This window comes from Papaver somniferum, unplaced genomic scaffold, assembly GCF_003573695.1.
Source record: "Papaver somniferum cultivar HN1 unplaced genomic scaffold, ASM357369v1 unplaced-scaffold_137, whole genome shotgun sequence".
Taxonomy (NCBI): domain Eukaryota; kingdom Viridiplantae; phylum Streptophyta; class Magnoliopsida; order Ranunculales; family Papaveraceae; genus Papaver; species Papaver somniferum.
This window is the reverse complement of record NW_020622934.1, coordinates 19,108,541-19,124,197: the sequence shown is the minus strand read 5'-3', so window position 1 is coordinate 19,124,197 and position 15,657 is coordinate 19,108,541. Positions and strand designations below refer to the sequence as shown.

At 34.9% G+C, this 15,657-nt stretch overlaps 1 long non-coding RNA gene across 2 annotated transcripts; it reads left to right on the top strand.

The window, feature by feature from the left end:
- Positions 1-11,908: 11,908 nt before the first annotated feature.
- LOC113335021 lies at positions 11,909-14,069 on the top strand. Of its 2 annotated transcripts, XR_003353124.1 has the most exons (4): positions 11,909-12,368; positions 12,621-12,983; positions 13,243-13,326; positions 13,476-14,069. It is a non-coding gene; the product is annotated as an uncharacterized LOC113335021 (long non-coding RNA). The 2 variants fall into 2 exon arrangements; XR_003353123.1 differs by having other exon boundaries at positions 13,243-14,069.
- Positions 14,070-15,657: the final 1,588 nt, after the last annotated feature.

Genomic DNA, 15,657 nt, shown 5'->3' with positions numbered 1-15,657 from the left:
CTAATGTTCCTATCATGTTCACCTCTTCTATGTTCGAGTCATCTAGTTCATAGGGTAGCTTACTAATATTAAAAATGTTTATCTCAATAGTTATATTACCAAAAGACAAATTCATAATACCATTTCGACAGTTAATGATCGCATTGGATGTAGCTAAAAACGGGCGACCTAAAATCACTGGTATTTGGTTCTCTGGGTCGGGGACAGGTTGGGTATCTAGGATAACAAAATCCACAGGATATATAAACTTTTCGACCTCTATAAGAATATCCTCGATCACACCACGAGGAATTTTAACGGACTATCAGCTAATTGAAGTGTCATCTGGGTAGGTTTCATCTCACCAAGTCCTAGCTTAAGGTACACATGGTATGGAAGTAAGTTCACATTGGCTCCTAAGTCAAGAAAAGCTTTCTCGACATGATATTTACCTATTGTGCAAGAAATAGTAGGGGACCCTGGGTCTTTATACTTAGGAGTAGTGGTATTCTGAATAATAGAACTCACATGACTAGCTAGGAAGGCTTTCTTTTGGACATTAAGTTTTCGCTTTCGCGTACACATATCCTTAAGAAACTTGGCATAAGCGGGAATCTGCTTAATCGCATCTAACAATGGGAGGTTGATAGTTACTTGCTTAAAAACCTCCAATATATCATTAAAGTTTGACTCCCTCTTAGTTGGAACTAGCAGCTGTGGGAATGGGGCTCTAGGAACAAAGTCGGGCTCAATATGACCCTCATTGGTCTCTTTAGAGACTCTATCAGTCTCCTCAGTTTCAGAAGGGTGAACTACAGCATGTTCACTATCAGGCATGGAAACCTTGTTGTCTATCACTCTACCACTCCTAAGGGTTTTAATGGCATTTACATGTTCGGATGGTCTTTCACCTATTTCATTAATTCCTATAGGGTTGGGTTGAGTTTGACTAGGAAACTTACCTCTTTCTCTTAAAGACTCATTTATCTGACTAACCTGGATTTTCAACTCGGAAATAGACTGAGAGTTAGCCTGACCTATTCTCTTATTTTCTTCTAAACCTTGAGCGACAGATTGCTGAAACTGCACAGTGTTACGAGTTAACAAAGCAAAAGACTCTTCTAAACTCATAATATTTTTATCCGAAGGGTTCTGAAACTGTGCTGAAGGATTCTTAGTATAGCCAAAACCTGGGGGAACCTGAGAGTTACTAGACTGACCTTGATTCTGGCCCTTAGACCAAGAAAGGTTGGGATGGTTTCTCCAGCCAGGGTTATAGGTTTCTGAATATGGGTCAAACTTCTGACGGTTATCGAGTCTAGTGTTGTTATAAAGAGCATCGGCTTGCTCCTCAACAGTATGGCCTTCCCAAGAAGGCTCTATTCTACCATTATTACCACTAGAATGACCTAATTCTAAGGCTTCTAACCTTTTGGCTATGGCTGCTATTTTAGCATCTGACTCATAAGATCCTTCTACCCTATTGACATTTCCTCTACTTAGAAGAATTGTTTTCTGGGGTTCCCTACTATTTTCCCATTATTGGGTCTTATCGGCGACTTCATTCAAAAATGTCATCGCTTCATCAACAGTTTTATTCTCAAACCCACCTGTGCATAAGGACTCAACCGTGGTTGTTGTTGAATAATCTAAACCCTCATAGAGGATCTGAACTAACCTAACCATGATGAGGACATTGAGATATTAAGCCATTGAGCCTTTCTAAATACCTATATAAAGATTCTCCCTCTTGTTGAGCAAAAGTACATATTTGTGTCCTAATATGCGATGTTTTGTGCCTTTGGAAAAACTTCTGTATAAAGGCAGATGTAAGTTGGTCATAGGTTTCAATTGAATCAGAGGCCAAACTATACAGCCAAGATTTGGCTTTATCTTTTAAGCAAAAGGGGAATAACCTAAGTTTTAACGCATCATCACTAAGGTTTTTAATCTTCAGAGTACTACAAACTTCCTCAAATTCCCTAACATGAAAATAGGGGTTCTCATTCTCTTTTCCTAAAAAGATTGGGAGCATCTATAAAGTCCCAGGTTTGAGTTCATAATTTGCCTCGGTTTCAGCTAACTTGATACAAGACGGACGAGAGGTCCTAGTTGGGTTTAATAAAGCTTTCAAAGTTGCCATTTATGGCACTACCAAAGGACTAGGAGTACTTTCTTCACTAATTGTCAAGTTTTAAAAGCTAAAATTTCCAAAGACAGGGCTCTCAAAAGAAGAGTCTTCGAGCTCCCCGCCTTCACAAGAAGAACTACTAGGTTTATCACTAATCAAACGACCTATAGTGTTTCTTTTCCAAGCCAGTTGTTTAATAACCTTGGGCATACACTAGAAAAACAAAAGAAAAAGAAAGAAATCCTAAAAGGAAGGGAAGTTCTATGCAAACACAAACAAGGATGACTCCACCACAGCAAACCTACTGATTTCTAGCAAACAAAAAGCATGATGGATCCACTTAGATTGTTTCTAGACCAGCTTCTAATCCTTCGAAAGGGAATTCTTTGCAATTTAAGAAAACCCTCTGGAATCAATCCGAGTTTAAGTAAGTTGAATCGAGACGAGGGAAGATCAGTGGAGCTTTGATACCCAAGGCCTCACCGGCGTTACAAGGCGGCGTATTCAACTCACAGAAACCATCATGAACTTTGAAGCATACTTAAAAGAGTAACCAATATTTTTCGAATGACTTTCCTACTAATCTCGTTACCCTATAGGTATCGTTCTAGTCAAATTTTAGGCTTAGGTTCGCGTTTGGTTTCGTTTTTCTAAGGCGGGCAAGAAGGGAACTGTGATGAAATCCAAACCCTTATCTTGTATGACCAGTCCTTGCCCTTTACTAGGAAATTAAAGCTGTCGTTTTCAAATCCTCGGCATATATGCAAACGAAGGAATACAGTAACTCGCTGACAGGGGATTCGCGAGTGTTTCGACAAACTTACCTCCCATACCAGACGGGGGATGAACCGCTGAAGTAGACTCGGGCCACGACTCCTATGTCATGTACGAACACGAGGGGCCGAGGCGATATCGTAATCGCCATCCTTCTCTGCAAACAGTTTATACTTAAATCACCCTTCCGTAGGGTTTTTTAAAAAAAATAAAGTGCCAAAGTCCACAGTCCAAAGTCCAAAAATAAAGTGCAAAAGAAAAAGATTTTCTAAAAAAAAAAAAAAATTCTAAAAAAAAATGTCTCTCTCTCTCTCTTTTTTTAATTATTTTTATTCTTCTTTTCTTTCGCTCCTTTCGCTTTGCTTTTACTCCAAATCTTTAAGTATTCACCTAAAACTTTGGCAAATTTGTTTTTCGCTCCAAACTCCAAAATCTGTAAGGAAAAGAGAAAAACCCAAAAACGTAAAGAAGAACAAATAAAATAAAAGTGAAAAACAAATAAAAACCTAAAAAAAAATCTAAAAACTCTAGCCTAAAGACAAGTTCGCGTCGGCGGCGCCAAAAATTGATGTGGTTTTCAATTGAGTTGTAGTAAAAAGTTCGTTGAGACTTGTGAAAGCAAAAGATTTTAGATTTAATGAAATTTAAAGACAAACAAAACTTAATTCAATATTATTAGAAATAACCAAGACACTGATTCCACTATCACACATGAATAAATTATGGCAAATAATCCAAAACTCTAATTATCTTTTAAGTCCCTTATTTCTTAATTCACAAATAATCAAACATATTCTCAAATATTAATTGTATTCCCCAAGCATAGACTATCAATTGATTAAACAAAGTATAATCTATCAAATTGAATCACAAGTAATTAAGAAAATTATGTAAACATTTAAAAACTCTGCAAGAGCGGTGATTGAGTGAATTATAATTAAAAATTAGAGAAAATGAAATAGTTACCCATTATCCATGCGTGAATAGCTTCCATATTGCCTTGGTTGTGCGAGAATTAGCTCATCATCATGTTGGAAACACACTCAAAATTCATTTTTATTGCACAAAGGGTGTTTACAAAGATGAAATGGAGAGAAACTATTAAAAACCGGGTTTATAACAGTTATAAGTGTTACAAACTGAAAAGAACGATAGACCAGTATTGTCGCTGATTCTGTAACTCTCGACCCACGCATGTGTGTCGTTTTCATTGTTGAGAAACGATTGTTGTTGTGCGACTTATGTTCTTGGTGTTCTTCACAGCAGCAGAAATGGTGATTCTTCTGCAACTCGACTTTCACAGCTCTGTAATCTCCCCAAACTCTCCGTAACCTTCTCTGCAACACCATCACCCTTTATATAGCCAGCAGCACCAATAAATCTCGCTCAATTACTACAAATATTCCTCCATTAGTCGGCAGTAAAAGAATATATCCTCGAGATATTTTCTTTCCTTTCTAGTCTTCTGACGCTGTCAACCAGTGACTAAATGCTTCAAACATGCTGCCAACACATGAAAGAATGAGTCAACACGTTGAAAACACTCACAATCTTCCAACACATCCCAAAAGAATCTCGAGTATTATTCAACCTATGTTTCACTTCAATCCCATGTTGCAACCCTATTTCTTCGAATTTGATGGACTTACCAATCCTGTTTAGATGAAACACGCCCAAAGCAACCAAACCCAGTGATTGATTCTCGCTCAAACTCCTCAGAATTTGAAACAGAGCCTTCCATTTGAAGATAAATCCGAGATTCTGTTTTTCTTCAACTCCACCATTATAGCCAATTCTGGTCGAAACCTTTGATCATACAACGCCTATTAAGCTTAATCAAGACGTCCCACGAAGTTTCAGCCATTGAGTCCTTCTAAAACACGATCAAAACCTCAACCCTAATTCTGCCTGCGTCTGCACTATCTTCCCGCCAATTTTGAATTTTGAAATGAAGAAGAAGAGCTGCCCTGATCCAAAATGCAGGCGCCTTTAACAACATGGGTGCATGTGGGTGCCCTTATCCAAAATGAGGGTGCCTTTAGTACTTTTCTCCAGAAGTGCTCCGCAACTTTTCGAGCCGAATTTTCCAAAAATGTTTATTTCCCAAATATACCTACAAATACAAAAAACACCATAATAAGTACGAAATCGAGTACCAACAATACAGAAAATTGAGGACAGTATAGACACATAAATGGGTCTATCATTTTACCGCAATCAATATGATTTCCTTAATTATTTCGAGAGACATCTCCGTCGAGACAAGTATACTTCTGGCTCAATTAATAGGCATGTTTTCGTTGAAACATATAACAAGTATATATCTAGCTCAATTGAGATATGTACAACAAGACATTTAACATATCTTAAGAGATACATCTCGGAAGAGAATAGCTGGCTCAATTGAGGTATGTCAAGACATTTAACATCTCTGAAGACATACATCTCCGAAGAGAATAACTGGATCAATCGAGGTATGTCTCACAAGGATAATTTGTGTCCCATTAGAGACTTGATCTTCGAAAAGATCTTCATTTGTGTCTCAAAAGAGACCTTGATCTCCGAATATATCTTTATCTAGTGCCCAAAAAGATATGTCTCTCTTGTTTTGTGCTCATTATAAGATGTATCGAAAGGGACTTTGTGTACTGATCTTTCGTACCTTAAAAAAACATAAACAACAAGAAAAAGTTAAACATTTAAGATGATAAACAAAAAAAATGTTATCATGCTCCCATTGTTTTTCAGGACTCTGCCTCCATACAATGTTGTTTTTCCATTAATTTACACACCAATGAAATATTAGTACAGATTCAATACCAAAAACATTTCACCTTTGGGTAAACATCTTAAACTCAAAAACAAGACTCGACATCATCACAAAACGACCTTTAGGCAAAATCACGACATACATGAGTCTAACCTAACGAGTTTAAGATAAACATTTCATGCATAGAAATAACAAATCTATTAAACATGTGGGTTCAATAGAGCACAATATTTAATAAGTAGGAAACGTGATTCATTCTAAATATCACAAATATAAATTACCTTTGGGAAAAATTCATACTCGTAACATCTAGAAGAATCATAAAGAAACCTTTCTTTTACCGAAAACTGATGAAGAGCTTGTTTCCTACTTTTTGGTTTCCGTAGTTAGTACCACCAACCCCGTCATTACTTTATCTAGCTTAGCCATATGCAGCTACTGCCTCGTGGTGCAACACTTTCGGCATATTCTCCGTGATAATGCTTCAAAAATAAAATTTCATTCACATTAGAACATCTTTCCTACTCTCAAAGTATCGCTTTGGCGGCACTTAGTCTAGTAATATAAGGTACAGAATATCCATAATCACAACTTTCAGAACTTGAAATCTAAGGATATACCTTAGTTCAAATCTGTATTGTAAAGAAAAACGACATATCTTTAACTTGACTATCAAACCTTTGGGTCTAATAGACAAGTTAAATAACAAAGTACCTCAACCGCCAATTAACTAATCCTCATGAATGCTCAGCCTCCAACAATTATTCGAATGCATTCATTGTAGAAGCACGACGAATCACTCTTACATGCAATTATATTCTTTACAATAGCTAGAGAAACCCTCAAACATTCTGTCACTAATAACTTCCACAACTTCTTTGCCATATGTACCTTTCATGGTCTGTCATAACTGAAGCTGCTAAGCAAGGACTACGCCATGGTTGAAGCTATGGGCCGGATTATAGTGCATATGGAGTCAAGAGTGTATCTTCATTTCCCAATCTTACATCCATTTCAGATATTAAGTTATGCAAGTGATCATGGACATCCTCGTCGTCTGCAGCTCATGTTATCATATGGAAAACAGTCCCCGTACAAACCCAATAGCTGACTAGCATGACCATTTGATAACAACACATAACACCATGTGGTGCAAGCTTGAAAAAATACTTTCAAATTTCTTTAATATCATCACTTCGTGGCAACAAGATGAGAAGATATATATATATATATATATATATATATATATATATATATATATATATATATATATATATATATATATATATATATATGTATGTATAGTCCTAAGCACCACAAACTACTGTTGCGCGAACTGAAAATCCCAATTCAGAGTCTGATCCATAAGGTGAAGTGCAGCCGAACAAACTTTAATATCATGTACAATGTAAGCACCTACTACTTTTGTTGATGATACTTGATGCAGCAGTAAAATTTTCTTTAAATAGTCAATCTCTAATAAATCCTGCACATAAATACCAAGAACAATTTGATTGACCTCAAAAGATAAGGCATCTTTCTCAGCTATTAGGAAATCAATCCATCTTTCTTTCAAATCTGAGTTGCCACTATCTAGATCTTTCTTGAACATATCCCTTATATAAGAACTGCAGTTTTCGTCTCCTCCCATTGAACAAACAATGACAAGCTTAAAATTCACTTTAGTCGAAAATTACCATCTAATCTATCTATGTCACACCCAAACTGACCCCATCTCTTAAGTGAAAAAGGTGTCTTCATTTGCTGCAAACTATCCTTATATTTTGTACATGTACCGGTAAAGAACTATGACCAAACCCTTGTTACCTTAAGTCTGGCCATCTTTCAAACACAATACAGAATGCATTTAAAAGAATTTCAGAGTTGTATGGGGTTTGAACCGGTTTTCTGATTTCAAGGTTGTTGAAGCTAAAAAATTCTGCTAGAAAGCTATTGGTGTACATAGAATTGCCACTTTTTCAAGTCAAGTGAAAGTTTATAAGAACAACAAGGATGCACAAAACACAAACTGGCCTACATGTAAGTTCATGAGCTTTACAAGCACTTTTCAGTCTTCACTATGTTGCTTGGTCCCCATGAACTTTGATAGTCTTCCTTATCTCCACTCTATATTGTTGCGGCCAAAATTTTAATAGAAAATAGAAAGTACTACAAAGCTACATATAATCATTACTTAACATTGGTATGCGTGTTTACAAACAACACCTACGTCATCAGCATGAATCAATCGGCAAGACCATATGTATGCAGTTACAAACAATATAGTCTTAACTACCAATATATAGTCAAAACAAAATGCTGAAACAGAATATAGACTTAAACGTATGATTCATATTAATATGCTTAAACATAACAGTCTTGATACAGTCTTCATATATAATCAGCTCAACCTATATCAGATTATACCTCGTGCGATCAGTAACAAATTCCATGAGTAACTTAACCAAACAGAATTGTGCATCCGCCCTAGTTGTAGAACATTAAATAATTAGGGAAATAAAAGTAGAATGTTAGAGTTTCAGCTTCATAATCAACATACTTTGCGCTTAAATATGATTATATGAAAACCATATACTGAAATATACCATAATCCTAGTATTAACATGTTCTTACAACACACTAAATCAGCACTTTAAGTAGCTAGAACACTACATATGCCATATACTCAAAACAAATTCACAACAAGAATAGAAAACAATAGCTTTGAGGTTTCATGACTTCTGATCTACTTCTATTTCCTCACTTTAGATTGATGGATAGAACTGATTTTTCTTTTAAAAGAAGTGGGGCTAAGAGAGAGTCCTGGTCATGCTTGCCACATGTTTCTCCAACTTTTCCATCATGAGTTGGAGTGACTACTCATGGCTACATTAGACAGCTCATATGACAGCTCAAGCTAGATTGGTTTAAACATAAACGGGATTATATAAATGATTAAGACAATAATCAGACCATAATCTTCATTATACTAAACTGGATTATTTTGAACTAATCAGGCATTACCTTAAGTCAAACGTGATTTGTTGCTAAACCAACATTAATTCCCTCTGTCTTACAAAATACATGAGTGTTTTGGTTTTCACAATTTTTAAGAACGGTTTTCGTAATTTTTAAGAAAAATACGAAAAAAAATTATTTTATTTTACTATTTTTTGGTAAAAGTCTCATTGATACTTATTTATTGCTTATTCTGTATTAAATTTCAATATTGCATATCGCATAAATTTTAAAAGTTTTTTTTTAAAAACCCGTACAACAATTATAAACATGATCATCAAATTCTTTATAGTTTTTAGAGAAAATGTTAACATCAATATTTGTTTCTCTTTTCTGAGGAGAGAGAATTTATTTAAAATTTTAGTTGAAAAATACCACCAGAAAAAAATTATTTGGAAAAGTATCATGTAAAAATAAAAAGTATTACTCATATTGGATAAAAGTAAAAAAAAAAGTGGCTCACTTTTTACAGAACCAAGGATATAAGAAAGACTGGTGCAACTATAGACACGAGTGCGTACGGATATGCATTTTTTTTCTGTCATAGAAATGCACATAATTAGTTTCAGTGGTTCTATACATACCGCTGGAGAAAAAAAACTCGTAAAAACCTCCTTCTCACATAAAGACTAGTCACAACCTCTTTAGGGATTAGCAAGGGCCATTTTTGGACCCCACCAAGTGAAAAAATACGATATGAACGGTTTTCACATGGCTTTTTTTGGCGGGTCCATGAACAGTTTTTTGAGTTAGTTTATCATGGGAATTGTATTAAGGCCCCTTGTTCTGATGGGCTTTACAAATACTGTTATGGCACAATAAATATATGGAAAATTTGTTGTTTGGTCCTAGGCCCATATAGTTATTTATAGTAGGGTCCAACCGGATTTTATCCTTATCCTAAGGTCCAAAGTTTTTTAAATCAAGAAAATGACTACTATACCCTACAATTAAACACGTGTGAAACAACATATTTCTCGGTATTCCATATATGTACTGCTGATCTATAATCTAAAAAACAAATGCATGTTAAAAACAAGTAATAAGTCAATGAAAAACAAAATCAAACACTTTTATTTCAGTATTCCATATACATATACTTGTGGATCAAATATTTTTTTTTTTATAAAACTATAAAGAATAACAAAACCAAAGCAGTATGTTTCAGTATTCCATATATGTACTGCTGATTCATAATCTAAAAATCAACTGCATGTCAAAAACAAGTAATGAATCTATAAAATTACAGTACTGTAACACTTTTATTTCAGTATTCCGTATACGTACTTCTGGATTATACAAAAAAATGATAAAACTATTTAAAAAAATAAACAAACTAGCAATAGACTTGTATCCCACACTCTCATTTCTCCTTTAATTTCCCATACAAACACCACCTGCAAAAAAAGGTTCAATATTTATTAGGCTATAACATTCGGAAATCGATTTCAGATAATCCAAAACCAAATCAAAGCAGTATTTTTCAGTATGTCATATATGTACTACTGCATTCATAATCTAAAAATCAACTGCATGTCAAAGAAAAGTCATGAATCTATGAAAAAGCAGAACTGAAACACTTTTGTTTCACTATTCCATATATGTACTTCCGAATTAAAAAGGAGAAGAAGAAGATAAAACTATAAAAATAGCAAAATCAAAGCAATAATTTTCAGTATACCATATACGTACTGCTGATTCATAACTTAAAAATCAATTTCCTGTCAAAAATAAGTAATGAATCTGTGAAAAAACGAATTGCACACTTTTATTTCAGTATTCCATATATGTACTTCTGGATCAAACAAAAAAAGTAATAAAACTATAAAATAAATAAAAAAATCAAATCAATATTCTTTGACATGCCATATATGTACTGCATTATTTTTCAGTATGCAATATGTGTACTTCTGAAACTCTTGTATTTCAGTATTCCATATACGTACTTCTGGATAAAACAAAAAAAAGGCAACAAAACCGCAAAAATTAACAAAATTTTCAGTATGCCATCTATGTACTGCTGTATTTTTCAGTATGCCATATATGTACTTCTGAAAAGTGAGAAAATCAAAAGCAATATTTTCCAGTATGGCGTATATGTACTTCTGAAAAAAGCTTTTATCTCAGTATTCCATATATGTACTCCTGGATTAAACAACAAAAGTGATAAAATTTTATAAAAAAACAATAACAAACCAAAGCAGTAGTGAATCTATATATGAAAAATCAGAATCTGAACACTTTTATTTCAGTATTTCATATATATACTTCTGGATCAGACAAAAAAAAGTGATAATACTATAAAAAACTAACAAAATCAAAGCAGTATTTTTCAGTATGACATATATGTACTGCTGATTCATAATCTAAAAATAGTTGTATGTCAAAAACAACTAACGAATCTATGCAAAAACAGAATTGAAACACTTTTATTTATATATTTTGTATATGTAATTCTGAATCAAATAAAAAAACTTTGTAAATCTAGGTTTTTGTCAGTACTGCAGATGTGTACTGTCGATTCATACACAAAAACAAACTCAAACAAATCTAAAACCAACAAGATGAAACTGATATAACCAAATCTACTGAAGAAATGAACAAAAAACGTGATTATTCATCTAGATCTGAAATATTTTCATAAAAATAAAATAAACAATTAATCATTCATAAAACGATTAGATATTAAAAATCCTAAAAGAACAATCAAGCATCCATTATACGAAGATGAAAACGTCACGAACTCGATCAGATCTTCATGTTTCAGTTGAGAAACAAAAAAAATGGAGAGAAGATTACGTACGCATAATAAGAGAGAAGATTACCTGGAAACCACGAAAGATATTCGTAAGCAATCTTCATAAAAAAATGAATTGGAGAGAAGATTTCGTAAGAGGCAGTAGCAGAGAAGATGAGAGGAAGAGAGAAAAACGGATCTGAGCATGGAAAAAAAAATGAAAAAACCTAGATTATATTTGTGTTATAGTAGAAGGCTATTTCGGGAAATCTAAATATCTACTTAATAGGTTCCGCACGTGTACAGGACCTGGACTTAAAAAATTGGGTCAATTTTTATGTTTTCTTTTAATTATGGACCTCCGGTTATTCGGCTTTAGTGGGTGGCTGTCACTAATTAGTATCACTATATTAGTACCTATAGGTAATTCCTACTAAATATATCCCTCTCACGTTTGGGTCCATTAACATTTTTTATTCTTTTCATGTTTATCCTCCATTCACGATACAGATTAAATCAACTTGGAGATCGAAATTTTCTCCCTCTTCAACGACAGCCACCACCACCACTACCACCTTCTCCGCCACCCGATCGGAAAAATAATTTTTATTCTTCTTTTTCCTTCTCTATTGATATTATCACCACCACCACCACCTCTGCATTACCACCACTCCGTCGTCATTTTCACCTCCGTCACAAGATCGAGTCAAGAGAAATTTTAAATCCAGTGATGAATCAACGAGAAGTTAGTCTCCATAACCTAATCTCAAGCCCATCAGAAACATTAATTTCATTTTGATTTCGTTCTAAAACCAAAGATTTCGACCGGATTTGGTTTCAATTTGTAAAAACCTAAAATGTTAGTTCTTAAAGATTGTCTGCATCGATTGGGAATAGATGATAAAAATCTCCATCAGCAATTGGATCTGAATATTCAATCATCAAAAACGAATAAAAAGGTAAGTTTTATCTGTTATTGTCATTTTAATTCACTCTTAGTTGATGTGTTGAATTTTGACAAAATTCTTTTGCTACTAATTTAAGTTCGACCATGCCATGTATGTATTGAGTTTCTGATGTGGAGAATGATTGTTAATTGTTTGCTTTTAGTCTTTCAATTTGATGAAGATTATCTAGGTCATTTTCAATCGGTAATTCAATTTATGGACTGTTTCTAGTAATGGATGTTGTGATGGTGGTGGTGGTTGTAGGTGTTGTTGCATAGGTGACGCTGGTTGTTGTGTTTACATCAGCGGTGGTGGATATTGCATCATTTTTGTTGGAGCCTGTTGTTGTAGGGGAGGTGATGGTGGTGGCGTTTTCTGTAGTTAACTGTGAGGGTGATAATGGTGGTGATAGTAATATTGGTATTGGTGTTGGTGTTGTGGAGGTGGTGATGGCAGACTTTGAGAGGGATTTTTTTTTAACTTTTATTACTGATGCAGGAGCAGCAGTCGAGTGGTGAACGTAGACAGTGACAGCAACTGTGCTATCATAGTAACTTTTCCTTGTCAAGATTGTTCAAGGTTATATTATAATGGGAGCCAGATTATATGCTAAGAAATTTATTGAAGGTATATGATTAAAGCATTATTGCTGCAGTAAGTAGTTTAATGTTGATTGCTTATAAATACCGAAACAGCGTATTATACTTTATTTCGCAACAACGGATACAATTAGATTTTAGTAATTTAATGTTGATTTAATTGATTACTTTGGGAATGCTCAATTAGATTTTACTAAGTTGCATTTTGGCGGTGTACAATGGTTCTAATTAGAGCTTAGGACCAGAATTAATTTCTGCTTATTCTTATATCTAATGTGTCGCTGCAGGTTAAGGTTTGGGATCCCTGGAAATGCACTACAATTTATGGATATGATACCGTTAGTGTCTGTAATTAAACTTGAATCCTCAAGGTGTGGTTGTAGTACTACCTTGTGTTTAGCTAATGTTTTTGTGTATGTATATGATCTGGTTGTGAATATGCATGTGAATATATTGTCTAACTATGTTTGCAGGTGGAATTTTTCTCTTTATGTGATTTATGTAAAGTGGTTTTTGGCAGGGTTGAGGTGTATTAGACGAACTTGTGGTGTAATGGTAACACACCTGGCTCCACGTCAGAAGATGCGTGTTCGAATCACGTCAGGTTCACTAATTTTAGTACATCAATTTTATGGATCAACTTTGGTTGTTGACGCCAGATTTTGGGATCAACTTTGGTTGTTGACCCGTTCACTGGGATCAACTTTCATTGTTGATCTCAGTGAATGGGATCAACATCCATTGTTGACCCAAAAAAGTTGGAGTACTTTTTCACTTATTGTGTCAACAAAAGAAATCGATCAACTTTGGTTGTTGACACCATCTTTTGGGATCAACTTTGGTTGTTGACACCATATTTTGGGATCAACTTCGGTTGTTGACACCATATTATGATGTTAAATTCGGTTGTTGAGGCCATATTATTTTTTATTTTTATTTTTTTGATTTTTTTTCTTTGAGGATCAACTTCGGCTGTTGACACCAGATTTTGGATCAACCTCGGTTGTTGATGCCATATTGTTTTGTTATGAGCTTTTGATTTTTGTTTTTGGGGATCAACTTCGGTTGTTGACACCAGATTTTGGGATTAACTTCGGTTGTTGACGCCATGTTATTTTTTACTTTTTTATGATTTTTTGGTTTTTGTTTTGGAGATCAACTACTGTTGTTGACACCGGATTTTGGGATCAACTTCGATTGTTGATGCCATATTACCTTTTTATGATTTTTTTATTTATTTTTGTTTTAGGATCAACTTCAGTTGTTGACACCAGATTCTGGGATCAACTTTGATTGTTGACATTATATAAATTTTTTTCTTTCTTATTTTCTGATTTTTGTTTTTGGGGATCAACTTAGATTGTTGACGCTACTGGCGACGACGGTGGTGGCGGCGGGTGGTGGTGGACTGGTGGTGGCGGCAGACGGTGGTGGAATGGTGGTGGTGGTGGACCGGCAGTGGACCGGTGGTGGTGGCGGGTGGTGGTGGACTGTTGGTGGTGGAATGGAGGCGGTGGTGGACTGTTGGTGGTGGAATGGAGGCGGTGGTGGACTGGTGGTGGTGGTGGCGGGCGGTGGTGGAATGGTGGTGGTGGCGGACGGGGGGTGGTGGACTGGTGGTGGTGGCGGGCGGTGGTTGTGACGGGCGGTGGTGGACTGGTGGTGGTGGCAGGTGGTGGATGTGACGGGCGGTGGTGTTTCAGTGGTGGAGTACTAGTGGTAGTGGCGGTTGGTAAGTGGTGGTGATGGCGGTGAAATGGTAGATACAAATTTTTGTTGTATTTTGAAATAAAGAAATATATTATATTATTGTGGGTATTAAGGTAATCTAATTTTTAATGGATAATATTTTTAAATGATAGGGGTATATTTATTTTTGTATAAGTATATATTTGTTGGGGTTAAAATTAAGGGTATTTAATAAATTTACCCTAGTTTATTTTTCTTTTTACGTTGTCCGTGAAGGATATGTGTTAATGCCGTGGTAAACAGAGCTTAATAAGGTGACCAATTGAGAAGCGGTGACTCAGTGAAGCAGACGTTGGTCGGAACACCTGAAAAATAATAAAGTGAATGTGCAGGTGCTCGTCTTTCATTGGTGGGAGTAATACTTATCAATCAAAAACACAAAAATATTAATACTTAGCTTTGAACTTCTAGTCTCATGTGGAAGAAGAGGCTATCATCTGGATGGTCGTTATTGACTAGAAATAGAACCTCAAACTATATAACAAAAAAAATATAAACTCTTTCTTTCAGAGGTGTGCTATAAAAAGAAACGGAAAATAAATCATTTGTCTAAATATTTTTAAAACACGGTTTTAATAGACGAGTAAAAATTAGTATGTGTGAAATGGACACAAAAAAAAATAGCAAGGATGAAACTGGATTCATTCTGGCTTAAACTTAAAAAATAGCGAGGATGAAACTGGATGCATCCCGTGTAAGTTAAAAATAAGAAAAAGTATTTGAAAATGGCCAGGATGAAACTGTTTACATCCTGGCTATTTTTACATTTTTGTCCATTTAAACAGTATCAAAATCTAGATGTCTTTTTCACCCAGAAATTATTGATTTTGTTCTTTTTAACCAATTTTGTGAAAGCGAAAATGCTAGAAATTGGTTAGGAGTGTCCTAGAATCATGTCAAAGATCTAGATTATCCTTCCATTTTAATAGGACTAAATTACCCTCATATCTATT